Source organism: Ranitomeya imitator, chromosome 6, assembly GCF_032444005.1.
Source record: "Ranitomeya imitator isolate aRanImi1 chromosome 6, aRanImi1.pri, whole genome shotgun sequence".
NCBI classification, from domain to species: domain Eukaryota; kingdom Metazoa; phylum Chordata; class Amphibia; order Anura; family Dendrobatidae; genus Ranitomeya; species Ranitomeya imitator.
In genome coordinates, this window is record NC_091287.1 from 545,133,592 (window position 1) to 545,149,656 (window position 16,065).

Consider the following 16,065-nt stretch of genomic DNA (forward strand, 5'->3'; position numbering starts at 1 on the left):
ACAGGAGGAGCGGTACTGTGTGGTGTATATATACAGGAGGAGTGGTACTGTGCAGTGTATATATACAGGACAGGAGGATTGGCACTGTGTGGTGTATATATACAGGAGGAGTGGTACTGTGCAGTGTATATATACAGCAGGAGTGGTACTGTGCAGTGTATATATACAGGAGGAGTGGTGCTGTGCAGTGTATATACACAGGACAGGAGGAGTGGTACTGTGCAGTGTATATATACAGGACAGGAGGAGTGGTACTGTGCAGTGTATATATACAGCAGGAGTGGTACTGTGCAGTGTATATATACAGCAGGAGTGGTACTGTGCAGTGTATATACACAGGACAGGAGGATCGTTACTGTGCAGTGTATATATACAGGAGGAGTGGTACTGTGCAGTGTATATATACAGGAGGAGTGGTACTGTGTGGTGTATATATACAGGACAGGAGGAGTGGTACTGTGCAGTGTATATATACAGGACAGGAGGAGTGGTACTGTGCAGTGTATATATACAGGACAGGAGGATCGTTACTGTGCAGTGTATATATACAGGAGGAGTGGCACTGTGCAGTGTATATATACAGGAGGAGTGGTAATGTGCAGAGTATATATACAGGACAGGAGGAGTGGTACTGTGCAGTGTATATATACAGGACAGGAGGAGTGGTACTGTGCAGTGTATATATACAGGACAGGAGGAGTGGTACTGTGCAGTGTATATATACAGGACAGGAGGATCGTTACTGTGCAGTGTATATATACAGGAGAAGTTGTACTGTGCAGTGTATATATACAGGAGGAGTGGTACTGTGCAGTGTATATATACATGAGGAGTGGTACTGTGCAGTGTATATATACAGGAGGAGTGGTACTGTGCAGTGTATATATACAGGAGGAGTGGTAATGTGCAGAGTATATATACGGGACAGGAGGAGTGGTACTGTGCAGTGTATATATACAGGAGGAGTGGTAATGTGCAGAGTATATATACGGGACAGGAGGAGTGGTACTGTGCAGTGTATATATACAGGACAGGAGGAGTGGTACTGTGCAGTGTATATATACAGGACAGGAGGAGTGGTACTGTGCAGTGTATATATACAGGACCGGAGGAGTGGTACTGTGCAGTGTATATATACAGGACAGGAGGAGTGGTACTGTGCAGTGTATATATACAGGACAGGAGGAGTGGTACTGTGCGGTGTATATATACAGGAGGAGTGGTACTGTGCAGTGTATATATACAGGAGGAGTGGTACTGTGCAGTGTATATATACAGGAGGAGTGGTACTGTGCAGTGTATATATACAGGAGGAGTGGTACTGTGCAGTGTATATATACAGGAGGAGTGGTACTGTGCAGTGTATATATACAGGAGGAGTGGTACTGTGCAGTGTATATATACAGGAGGAGTGGTACTGTGCAGTGTATATATACAGGACAGGAGGAGTGGTACTGTGCAGTGTATATATACAGGACAGGAGGAGCGGTGCTGTGCAGTGTATATATACAGGACAGGAGGAGTGGTACTGTGCATTGTATATATACAGGAGGAGTGGTACTGTGCGGTGTATATATACAGGAGGAGTGGTACTGTGCAGTGTATATATAGAGGACAGGAGGAGCGGTACTGTGCAGTGTATATATACAGAAGTGGTACTGTGCAGTGTATATATACAGGACAGGAGGAGTGGTACTGTGCAGTGTATATATACAGGACAGGAGGAGCGGTACTGTGCAGTGTATATATACAGGACAGGAGGAGTGATACTGTGCAGTGTATATATACAGGACAGGAGGAGTGGTACTGTGCGGTGTATATATACAGGAGGAGTGGTACTGTGCGGTGTATATATACAGGACAGGAGGAGTGGTACTGTGCAGTGTATATATACAGGACAGGAGGAGTGGTACTGTGCAGTGTATATATACAGGACAGGAAGAGTGGTACTGTGCAGTGTATATATACAGGAGGAGTGGTACTGTGCAGTGTATATATACAGGAGAAGTGGTACTGTGCATTGTATATATACAGGACAGGAGGAGTGGTACTGTGCAGTGTATATATACAGGACAGGAGGAGCGGTACTGTGCAGTGTATATATACAGGACAGGAGGAGTGATACTGTGCAGTGTATATATACAGGACAGGAGGAGTGGTACTGTGCGGTGTATATATACAGGAGGAGTGGTACTGTGCGGTGTATATATACAGGACAGGAGGAGTGGTACTGTGCAGTGTATATATACAGGACAGGAGGAGTGGTACTGTGCAGTGTATATATACAGGACAGGAAGAGTGGTACTGTGCAGTGTATATATACAGGAGGAGTGGTACTGTGCAGTGTATATATACAGGAGAAGTGGTACTGTGCATTGTATATATACAGGACAGGAGGAGTGGTACCGTGGAGTGTATATATACAGGACAGGAGGAGTGATACTGTGCATTGTATATATACAGGACAGGAGGAGTGGTACTGTGCATTGTATATATACAGGACAGGAGGAGTGGTACTGTGCAGTGTATATATACAGGACAGGAGGAGTGGTACTGTGCAGTGTATATATACAGCACTGGAGGAGTGGTACTGTGCAGTGTATATATACAGGACAGGAGTAGTGGTACTGTGCAGTGTATATATACAGGACAGGAGGAGTGGTACTGTGCAGTGTATATATACAGGAGGAGTGGTACTGTGCATTGTATATATACAGGACATGAGGAGTGGTACTGTGCAGTGTATATATACAGGACAGGAGGAGTGGTACTGTGCAGTGTATATATACAGGACAGGAGGAGTGGTACTGTGCAGTGTATATATACAGGAGGAGTGGTACTGTGCAGTGTATATATACAGGACAGGAGGAGTGGTACTGTGCAGTGTATATATACAGGACAGGAGGAGTGGTACTGTGCATTGTATATATACAGGACAGGAGGAGTGATACTGTGCAATGTATATATACAGGACAGGAGGAGTGGTACTGTGCAGTGTATATATACAGGACAGGAGGAGCGGTACTGTGCAGTGTATATATACAGAAGTGGTACTGTGCAGTGTATATATACAGGAGGAGTGGTACTGTGCAGTGTATATATACAGGACAGGAGGAGCGGTACTGTGCAGTGTATATATACAGGACAGGAGGAGTGGTACTGTGCAGTGTATATATACAGGAGGAGTGGTACTGTGCAGTGTATATATACAGGACAGGAGGAGTGGTACTGTGCAGTGTATATATACAGGACAGGAGGATCGTTACTGTGCAGTGTATATATACAGGAGGAGTGGTACTGTGCAGTGTATATATACAGGAGGAGTGGTACTGTGCAGTGTATATATACAGGACAGGAGGAGTGGTACTGTGCAGTGTATATATACAGGAGGAGTGGTACTGTGCAGTGTATATATACAGGACAGGAGGAGTGGTACTGTGCAGTGTATATATACAGGACAGGAGGATCGTTACTGTGCAGTGTATATATACAGGAGGAGTGGTACTGTGCAGTGTATATATACAGGAGGAGTGGTACTGTGCAGTGTATATATACAGGAGGAGTGGTACTGTGCAGTGTATATATACAGGACAGGAGGAGTGGTACTGTGCAGTGTATATATACAGGACAGGAGGAGTGGTACTGTGCAGTGTATATATACAGGAGGAGTGGTACTGTGCAGTGTATATATACAGGACAGGAGGAGTGGTACTGTGCAGTGTATATATACAGGACAGGAGGAGTGGTACTGTGCAGTGTATATATACAGGAGGAGTGGTACTGTGCATTGTATATATACAGGACATGAGGAGTGGTACTGTGCAGTGTATATATACAGGACAGGAGGAGTGGTACTGTGCAGTGTATATATACAGGACAGGAGGAGTGGTACTGTGCAGTGTATATATACAGGAGGAGTGGTACTGTGCAGTGTATATATACAGGACAGGAGGAGTGGTACTGTGCAGTGTATATATACAGGACAGGAGGAGTGGTACTGTGCATTGTATATATACAGGACAGGAGGAGTGATACTGTGCAATGTATATATACAGGACAGGAGGAGTGGTACTGTGCAGTGTATATATACAGGACAGGAGGAGCGGTACTGTGCAGTGTATATATACAGAAGTGGTACTGTGCAGTGTATATATACAGGAGGAGTGGTACTGTGCAGTGTATATATACAGGACAGGAGGAGCGGTACTGTGCAGTGTATATATACAGGACAGGAGGAGTGGTACTGTGCAGTGTATATATACAGGAGGAGTGGTACTGTGCAGTGTATATATACAGGACAGGAGGAGTGGTACTGTGCAGTGTATATATACAGGACAGGAGGATCGTTACTGTGCAGTGTATATATACAGGAGGAGTGGTACTGTGCAGTGTATATATACAGGAGGAGTGGTACTGTGCAGTGTATATATACAGGACAGGAGGAGTGGTACTGTGCAGTGTATATATACAGGAGGAGTGGTACTGTGCAGTGTATATATACAGGACAGGAGGAGTGGTACTGTGCAGTGTATATATACAGGACAGGAGGATCGTTACTGTGCAGTGTATATATACAGGAGGAGTGGTACTGTGCAGTGTATATATACAGGAGGAGTGGTACTGTGCAGTGTATATATACAGGAGGAGTGGTACTGTGCAGTGTATATATACAGGACAGGAGGAGTGGTACTGTGCAGTGTATATATACAGGACAGGAGGAGTGGTACTGTGCAGTGTATATATACAGGACAGGAGGAGTGGTACTGTGCAGTGTATATATACAGGACAGGAGGAGTGGTACTGTGCAGTGTATATATACAGGACAGGAGGATCGTTACTGTGCAGTGTATATATACAGGAGGAGTGGTACTGTGCAGTGTATATATACAGGAGGAGTGGTACTGTGTGGTGTATATATACAGGAGGATTAGTACTGTGCAGTGTATATATACAGGACAGGAGGAGCGGTACTGTGCAGTGTATATATACAGGACAGGAGGAGTGGTACTGTGCAGTGTATATATACAGGAGGAGTGGTACTGTGCATTGTATATATACAGCAGGAGTGGTACTGTGCAGTGTATATATACAGGACAGGAGGAGTGGTACTGTGCAGTGTATATATACAGGACAGGAGGAGTGGTACTGTGCAGTGTATATATACAGGACAGGAGGATCGTTACTGTGCAGTGTATATATACAGGAGGAGTGGTACTGTGCAGTGTATATATACAGGAGGAGTGGTACTGTGCAGTGTATATATACAGGAGGAGTGGTACTGTGCAGTGTATATATACAGGACAGGAGGAGTGGTACTGTGCAGTGTATATATACAGGACAGGAGGAGTGGTACTGTGCAGTGTATATATACAGGACAGGAGGATCGTTACTGTGCAGTGTATATATACAGGAGGAGTGGTACTGTGCAGTGTATATATACAGGAGGAGTGGTAATGTGCAGAGTATATATACAGGACAGGAGGAGGGGTACTGTGCAGTGTATATATACAGGACAGGAGGAGTGGTACTGTGCAGTGTATATATACAGGACAGGAGGAGTGGTACTGTGCAGTGTATATATACAGGACAGGAGGATCGTTACTGTGCAGTGTATATATACAGGAGGAGTGGTACTGTGCAGTGTATATATACAGGAGGAGTGGTACTGTGCAGTGTATATATACAGGAGGAGTGGTACTGTGCAGTGTATATATACAGGAGGAGTGGTACTGTGCAGTGTATATATACAGGACAGGAGGAGTGGTACTGTGCAGTGTATATATACAGGACAGGAGGAGTGGTACTGTGCAGTGTATATATACAGGACAGGAGGATCGTTACTGTGCAGTGTATATATACAGGAGGAGTGGTACTGTGCAGTGTATATATACAGGAGGAGTGGTAATGTGCAGAGTATATATACAGGACAGGAGGAGGGGTACTGTGCAGTGTATATATACAGGACAGGAGGAGTGGTACTGTGCAGTGTATATATACAGGACAGGAGGAGTGGTACTGTGCAGTGTATATATACAGGACAGGAGGATCGTTACTGTGCAGTGTATATATACAGGAGGAGTGGTACTGTGCAGTGTATATATACAGGAGGAGTGGTACTGTGCAGTGTATATATACAGGAGGAGTGGTACTGTGCAGTGTATATATACAGGAGGAGTGGTACTGTGCAGTGTATATATACAGGAGGAGTGGTACTGTGCAGTGTATATATACAGGACAGGAGGAGTGGTACTGTGCGGTGTATATATACAGGAGGAGTGGTAATGTGCAGAGTATATATACGGGACAGGAGGAGTGGTACTGTGCAGTGTATATATACAGGACAGGAGGAGTGGTACTGTGCAGTGTATATATACAGGACAGGAGGAGTGGTACTGTGCAGTGTATATATACAGGACAGGAGGAGTGGTACTGTGCAGTGTATATATACAGGACCGGAGGAGTGGTACTGTGCAGTGTATATATACAGGACAGGAGGAGTGGTACTGTGCAGTGTATATATACAGGACAGGAGGAGTGGTACTGTGCGGTGTATATATACAGGAGGAGTGGTACTGTGCAGTGTATATATACAGGAGGAGTGGTACTGTGCAGTGTATATATACAGGAGGAGTGGTACTGTGCAGTGTATATATACAGGAGGAGTGGTACTGTGCAGTGTATATATACAGGAGGAGTGGTACTGTGCAGTGTATATATACAGGACAGGAGGAGTGGTACTGTGCAGTGTATATATACAGGACAGGAGGAGCGGTACTGTGCAGTGTATATATACAGGACAGGAGGAGTGGTACTGTGCAGTGTATATATACAGGACAGGAGGAGTGGTACTGTGCAGTGTATATATACAGCAGGAGTGGTACTGTGCAGTGTATATATACAGCAGGAGTGGTACTGTGCAGTGTATATATACAGCAGGAGTGGTACTGTGCAGTGTATATATACAGCAGGAGTGGTACTGTGCAGTGTATATATACAGCAGGAGTGGTACTGTGCAGTGTATATATACAGGACAGGAGGAGTGGTACTGTGCAGTGTATATATACAGGACAGGAGGAGTGGTACTGTGCAGTGTATATATACAGGACAGGAGGATCGTTACTGTGCAGTGTATATATACAGGAGGAGTGGTACTGTGCAGTGTATATATACAGGAGGAGTGGTACTGTGCAGTGTATATATACAGGACAGGAGGAGTGGTACTGTGCAGTGTATATATACAGGACAGGAGGAGTGGTACTGTGCAGTGTATATATACAGGACAGGAGGATCGTTACTGTGCAGTGTATATATACAGGAGGAGTGGTACTGTGCAGTGTATATATACAGGAGGAGTGGTAATGTGCAGAGTATATATACAGGACAGGAGGAGGGGTACTGTGCAGTGTATATATACAGGACAGGAGGAGTGGTACTGTGCAGTGTATATATACAGGACAGGAGGAGTGGTACTGTGCAGTGTATATATACAGGACAGGAGGATCGTTACTGTGCAGTGTATATATACAGGAGAAGTTGTACTGTGCAGTGTATATATACAGGAGGAGTGGTACTGTGCAGTGTATATATACAGGAGGAGTGGTACTGTGCAGTGTATATATACAGGAGGAGTGGTACTGTGCAGTGTATATATACAGGAGGAGTGGTACTGTGCAGTGTATATATACAGGAGGAGTGGTACTGTGCAGTGTATATATACAGGAGGAGTGGTAATGTGCAGAGTATATATACGGGACAGGAGGAGTGGTACTGTGCAGTGTATATATACAGGACAGGAGGAGTGGTACTGTGCAGTGTATATATACAGGACAGGAGGAGTGGTACTGTGCAGTGTATATATACAGGACAGGAGGAGTGGTACTGTGCAGTGTATATATACAGGACAGGAGGAGTGGTACTGTGCAGTGTATATATACAGGACCGGAGGAGTGGTACTGTGCAGTGTATATATACAGGACAGGAGGAGTGGTACTGTGCAGTGTATATATACAGGACAGGAGGAGTGGTACTGTGCGGTGTATATATACAGGAGGAGTGGTACTGTGCAGTGTATATATACAGGAGGAGTGGTACTGTGCAGTGTATATATACAGGAGGAGTGGTACTGTGCAGTGTATATATACAGGAGGAGTGGTACTGTGCAGTGTATATATACAGGAGGAGTGGTACTGTGCAGTGTATATATACAGGACAGGAGGAGTGGTACTGTGCAGTGTATATATACAGGACAGGAGGAGCGGTACTGTGCAGTGTATATATACAGGACAGGAGGAGTGGTACTGTGCAGTGTATATATACAGGACAGGAGGAGTGGTACTGTGCAGTGTATATATACAGAAGTGGTACTGTGCAGTGTATATATACAGGACAGGAGGAGTGGCACTGTGCGGTGTATATATACAGGAGGAGTGGTACTGTGCAGTGTATATATACAGGACAGGAGTAGTGGTACTGTGCAGTGTATATATACAGGAGGAGCGGTACTGTGCAGTGTATATATACAGGACAGGAGGAGTGGCACTGTGTGGTGTATATATACAGGAGGAGTGGTACTGTGCGGTGTATATATACAGGACAGGAGGAGTGGTGCTGTGCAGTGTATATATACAGGACAGGAGGAGTGGCACTGTGCGGTGTATATATACAGGAGGAGGGGTACTGTGCAGTGTATATATACAGGACAGGAGTAGTGGTACTGTGCAGTGTATATATACAGGACAGGAGGAGTGGTACTGTGCAGTGTATATATACAGGACAGGAGGAGTGGTGCTGTGCAGTAAATATATACAGGACAGGAGGAGCGGTACTGTGCAGTGTATATATACAGGACAGGAGGAGTGGCACTGTGTGGTGTATATATACAGGAGGAGTGGTACTGTGCGGTGTATATATACAGGACAGGAGGAGTGGTGCTGTGCAGTGTATATATACAGGACAGGAGGAGTGGTGCTGTGCAGTGTATATATACAGGACAGGAGGAGTGGTGCTGTGCAGTGTATATATACAGGACAGGAGGAGCGGTACTGTGCAGTGTATATATACAGGACAGGAGGAGTGGCACTGTGTGGTGTATATATACAGGAGGAGTGGTACTGTGCGGTGTATATATACAGGACAGGAGGAGTGGCACTGTGTGGTGTATATATACAGGAGGAGTGGTACTGTGCGGTGTATATATACAGGACAGGAGGAGTGGCAATGTGCGGTGTATATATACAGGACAGGAGGAGTGGCACTGTGCGGTGTATATATACAGGACAAGAGTAGTGGTACTGTGCAGTGTATATATACAGGACAGGAGGAGTGGTGCTGTGCAGTAAATATATACAGGACAGGAGGAGCGGTACTGTGCAGTGTATATATACAGGACAGGAGGAGCGGTACTGTGCAGTGTATATATACAGGACAGGAGGAGTGGCACTGTGTGGTGTATATATACAGGAGGAGTGGTACTGTGCGGTGTATATATACAGGACAGGAGGAGTGGTGCTGTGCAGTGTATATATACAGGACAGGAGGAGTGGTGCTGTGCAGTGTATATATACAGGACAGGAGGAGTGGTACTGTGCAGTGTATATATACAGGACAGGAGGAGTGGTACTGTGCAGTGTATACAGTATATACAGGACAGGAGGAGTGGCACTGTGCGGTGTATATATACAGGACAGGAGTAGTGGTACTGTGCAGTGTATATATACAGGACAGGAGGAGTGGTACTGTGCAGTGTATATATACAGGACAGGAGGAGTGGCACTGTGCGGTGTATATATACAGGAGGAGGGGTACTGTGCAGTGTATATATACAGGACAGGAGTAGTGGTACTGTGCAGTGTCTATATACAGGACAGGAGGAGTGGTACTGTGCAGTGTATATATACAGGACAGGAGGAGTGGTGCTGTGCAGTAAATATATACAGGACAGGAGGAGCGGTACTGTGCAGTGTATATATACAGGAAAGGAGGAGTGGCACTGTGTGGTGTATATATACAGGAGGAGTGGTACTGTGCGGTGTATATATACAGGACAGGAGGAGTGGTGCTGTGCAGTGTATATATACAGGACAGGAGGAGTGGTGCTGTGCAGTGTATATATACAGGACAGGAGGAGTGGTGCTGTGCAGTGTATATATACAGGACAGGAGGAGCGGTACTGTGCAGTGTATATATACAGGACAGGAGGAGTGGCACTGTGTGGTGTATATATACAGGAGGAGTGGTACTGTGCGGTGTATATATACAGGACAGGAGGAGTGGCACTGTGTGGTGTATATATACAGGAGGAGTGGTACTGTGCGGTGTATATATACAGGACAGGAGGAGTGGCAATGTGCGGTGTATATATACAGGACAGGAGGAGTGGCACTGTGCGGTGTATATATACAGGACAGGAGTAGTGGTACTGTGCAGTGTATATATACAGGACAGGAGGAGTGGTGCTGTGCAGTAAATATATACAGGACAGGAGGAGCGGTACTGTGCAGTGTATATATACAGGACAGGAGGAGTGGCACTGTGTGGTGTATATATACAGGAGGAGTGGTACTGTGCGGTGTATATATACAGGACAGGAGGAGTGGTGCTGTGCAGTGTATATATACAGGACAGGAGGAGTGGTGCTGTGCAGTGTATATATACAGGACAGGAGGAGCGGTACTGTGCAGTGTATATATACAGGACAGGAGGAGTGGTACTGTGCAGTGTATACAGTATATACAGGACAGGAGGAGTGGCACTGTGCGGTGTATATATACAGGACAGGAGTAGTGGTACTGTGCAGTGTATATATACAGGACAGGAGGAGTGGTACTGTGCAGTGTATATATACAGGACAGGAGGAGCGGTGCTGTGCAGTAAATATATACAGGACAGGAGGAGCGGTACTGTGCAGTGTATATATACAGGACAGGAGGAGTGGCACTGTGTGGTGTATATATACAGGAGGAGTGGTACTGTGCGGTGTATATATACAGGACAGGAGGAGTGGTGCTGTGCAGTGTATATATACAGGACAGGAGGAGTGGTGCTGTGCAGTGTATATATACAGGACAGGAGGAGTGGTGCTGTGCAGTGTATATATACAGGACAGGAGGAGCGGTACTGTGCAGTGTATATATACAGGACAGGAGGAGTGGCACTGTGTGGTGTATATATACAGGAGGAGTGGTACTGTGCGGTGTATATATACAGGACAGGAGGAGTGGCAATGTGCGGGGTATATATACAGGACAGGAGGAGTGGCACTGTGCGGTGTATATATACAGGACAGGAGTAGTGGTACTGTGCAGTGTATATATACAGGACAGGAGGAGTGGTGCTGTGCAGTAAATATATACAGGACAGGAGGAGCGGTACTGTGCAGTGTATATATACAGGACAGGAGGAGTGGCACTGTGTGGTGTATATATACAGGAGGAGTGGTACTGTGCGGTGTATATATACAGGACAGGAGGAGTGGTGCTGTGCAGTGTATATATACAGGACAGGAGGAGTGGTGCTGTGCAGTGTATATATACAGGACAGGAGGAGTGGTGCTGTGCAGTGTATATATACAGGACAGGAGGAGTGGTGCTGTGCAGTGTATATATACAGGACAGGAGGAGCGGTACTGTGCAGTGTATATATACAGGACAGGAGGAGTGGCACTGTGCGGTGTATATATACAGGAGGAGGGGTACTGTGCAGTGTATATATACAGGACAGGAGTAGTGGTACTGTGCAGTGTATATATACAGGACAGGAGGAGTGGTACTGTGCAGTGTATATATACAGGACAGGAGGAGTGGTGCTGTGCAGTAAATATATACAGGACAGGAGGAGCGGTACTGTGCAGTGTATATATACAGGACAGGAGGAGTGGCACTGTGTGGTGTATATATACAGGAGGAGTGGTACTGTGCGGTGTATATATACAGGACAGGAGGAGTGGTGCTGTGCAGTGTATATATACAGGACAGGAGGAGTGGTGCTGTGCAGTGTATATATACAGGACAGGAGGAGTGGTGCTGTGCAGTGTATATATACAGGACAGGAGGAGCGGTACTGTGCAGTGTATATATACAGGACAGGAGGAGTGGCACTGTGTGGTGTATATATACAGGAGGAGTGGTACTGTGCGGTGTATATATACAGGACAGGAGGAGTGGCACTGTGTGGTGTATATATACAGGAGGAGTGGTACTGTGCGGTGTATATATACAGGACAGGAGGAGTGGCAATGTGCGGTGTATATATACAGGACAGGAGGAGTGGCACTGTGCGGTGTATATATACAGGACAGGAGTAGTGGTACTGTGCAGTGTATATATACAGGACAGGAGGAGTGGTGCTGTGCAGTAAATATATACAGGACAGGAGGAGCGGTACTGTGCAGTGTATATATACAGGACAGGAGGAGTGGCACTGTGTGGTGTATATATACAGGAGGAGTGGTACTGTGCGGTGTATATATACAGGACAGGAGGAGTGGTGCTGTGCAGTGTATATATACAGGACAGGAGGAGTGGTGCTGTGCAGTGTATATATACAGGACAGGAGGAGCGGTAATGTGCAGTGTATATATACAGGACAGGAGGAGTGGTACTGTGCAGTGTATACAGTATATACAGGACAGGAGGAGTGGCACTGTGCGGTGTATATATACAGGACAGGAGTAGTGGTACTGTGCAGTGTATATATACAGGACAGGAGGAGTGGTACTGTGCAGTGTATATATACAGGACAGGAGGAGCGGTGCTGTGCAGTAAATATATACAGGACAGGAGGAGCGGTACTGTGCAGTGTATATATACAGGACAGGAGGAGTGGCACTGTGTGGTGTATATATACAGGAGGAGTGGTACTGTGCGGTGTATATATACAGGACAGGAGGAGTGGTGCTGTGCAGTGTATATATACAGGACAGGAGGAGTGGTGCTGTGCAGTGTATATATACAGGACAGGAGGAGTGGTGCTGTGCAGTGTATATATACAGGACAGGAGGAGCGGTACTGTGCAGTGTATATATACAGGACAGGAGGAGTGGCACTGTGTGGTGTATATATACAGGAGGAGTGGTACTGTGCGGTGTATATATACAGGACAGGAGGAGTGGCAATGTGCGGGGTATATATACAGGACAGGAGGAGTGGCACTGTGCGGTGTATATATACAGGACAGGAGTAGTGGTACTGTGCAGTGTATATATACAGGACAGGAGGAGTGGTGCTGTGCAGTAAATATATACAGGACAGGAGGAGCGGTACTGTGCAGTGTATATATACAGGACAGGAGGAGTGGCACTGTGTGGTGTATATATACAGGAGGAGTGGTACTGTGCGGTGTATATATACAGGACAGGAGGAGTGGTGCTGTGCAGTGTATATATACAGGACAGGAGGAGTGGTGCTGTGCAGTGTATATATACAGGACAGGAGGAGCGGTACTGTGCAGTGTATATATACAGGACAGGAGGAGTGGCACTGTGTGGTGTATATATACAGGAGGAGTGGTACTGTGCGGTGTATATATACAGGACAGGAGGAGTGGCAATGTGCGGTGTATATATACAGGACAGGAGGAGTGGCACTGTGCGGTGTATATATACAGGACAGGAGTAGTGGTACTGTGCAGTGTATATATACAGGACAGGAGGAGTGGTGCTGTGCAGTAAATATATACAGGACAGGAGGAGCGGTACTGTGCAGTGTATATATACAGGACAGGAGGAGTGGCACTGTGTGGTGTATATATACAGGAGGAGTGGTACTGTGCGGTGTATATATACAGGACAGGAGGAGTGGTGCTGTGCAGTGTATATATACAGGACAGGAGGAGTGGTGCTGTGCAGTGTATATATACAGGACAGGAGGAGCGGTACTGTGCAGTGTATATATACAGGACAGGAGGAGTGGCACTGTGTGGTGTATATATACAGGAGGAGTGGTACTGTGCGGTGTATATATACAGGACAGGAGGAGTGGCAATGTGCGGTGTATATATACAGGACAGGAGGAGTGGCACTGTGCGGTGTATATATACAGGACAGGAGTAGTGGTACTGTGCAGTGTATATATACAGGACAGGAGGAGTGGTGCTGTGCAGTAAATATATACAGGACAGGAGGAGCGGTACTGTGCAGTGTATATATACAGGACAGGAGGAGTGGCACTGTGTGGTGTATATATACAGGAGGAGTGGTACTGTGCGGTGTATATATACAGGACAGGAGGAGTGGTGCTGTGCAGTGTATATATAGAGGACAGGAGGAGTGGTGCTGTGCAGTGTATATATACAGGACAGGAGGAGTGGTGCTGTGCAGTGTATATATACAGGACAGGAGGAGTGGTGCTGTGCAGTGTATATATACAGGACAGGAGGAGTGGTGCTGTGCAGTGTATATATACAGGACAGGAGGAGCGGTACTGTGCAGTGTATATATACAGGACAGGAGGAGTGGCACTGTGTGGTGTATATATACAGGAGGAGTGGTACTGTGCGGTGTATATATACAGGACAGGAGGAGTGGCACTGTGTGGTGTATATATACAGGAGGAGTGGTACTGTGCGGTGTATATATACAGGACAGGAGGAGTGGCACTGTGTGGTGTATATATACAGGAGGAGTGGTACTGTGCGGTGTATATATACAGGACTGGAGGAGTGGTACTGTGCAGTGTATATATACAGGATAGGAGGAGAGGTACTGTGCGGTGTATATATACAGGACAGGAGGAGTGGCAATGTGCGGTGTATATATACAGGACAGGAGGAGCGGTACTGTGCAGTGTATATATACAGGACAGGAGGAGTGGCACTGTGTGGTGTATATATACAGGACAGGAGGAGTGGCACTGTGTGGTGTATATATACAGGACAGGAGGAGTGGTACTGTGCAGTGTATATATACAGGACAGGAGGAGTGGCACTGTGTGGTGTATATATACAGGACAGGAGGAGTGGTACTGTGCAGTGTATATATGCAGGACAGGAGGAGTGGTACTGTGCAGTGTATATATACAGGACAGGAGGAGTGGCACTGTGTGGTGTATATATACAGGACAGGAGGAGCGGTACTGTGCAGTGTATATATACAGGACAGGAGGAGTGGCACTGTGTGGTGTATATATACAGGACAGGAGGAGTGGTACTGTGCAGTGTATATATACAGGACAGGAGGAGTGGCACTGTGTGGTGTATATATACAGGACTGGAGGAGTGGTACTGTGCAGTGTATATATGCAGGACAGGAGGAGTGGTACTGTGCAGTGTATATATACAGGACAGGAGGAGTGGCACTGTGTGGTGTATATATACAGGACAGGAGGAGCGGTACTGTGCAGTGTATATATACAGGACAGGAGGAGTGGCACTGTGTGGTGTATATATACAGGACAGGAGGAGCGGTACTGTGCAGTGTATATATACAGGACAGGAGGAGTGGCACTGTGTGGTGTATATATACAGGACAGGAGGAGTGGTACTGTGCAGTGTATATATACAGGACAGGAGGAGTGGCACTGTGCGGTGTATATATACAGGACAGGAGGAGTGGTACTGTGCAGTGTATATATACAGGACAGGAGGAGTGGCACTGTGCGGTGTATATATACAGGACTGGAGGAGCGGTACTGTGTGGTGTATATATACAGGACAGGAGGAGCGGTACTGTGCAGTGTATATATACAGGACAGGAGGAGTGGCACTGTGTGGTGTATATATACAGGACTGGAGGAGTGGTACTGTGCAGTGTATATATGCAGGACAGGAGGAGTGGTACTGTGCAGTGTATATATACAGGACAGGAGGAGTGGCACTGTGTGGTGTATATATACAGGACAGGAGGAGCGGTACTGTGCAGTGTATATATACAGGACAGGAGGAGTGGCACTGTGTGGTGTATATATACAGGACAGGAGGAGTGGTACTGTGCAGTGTATATATACAGGACAGGAGGAGTGGCACTGTGCGGTGTATATATACAGGACAGGAGGAGTGGTACTGTGCAGTGTATATATACAGGACAGGAGGAGTGGCACTGTGCGGTGTATATATACAGGACAGGAGGAGTGG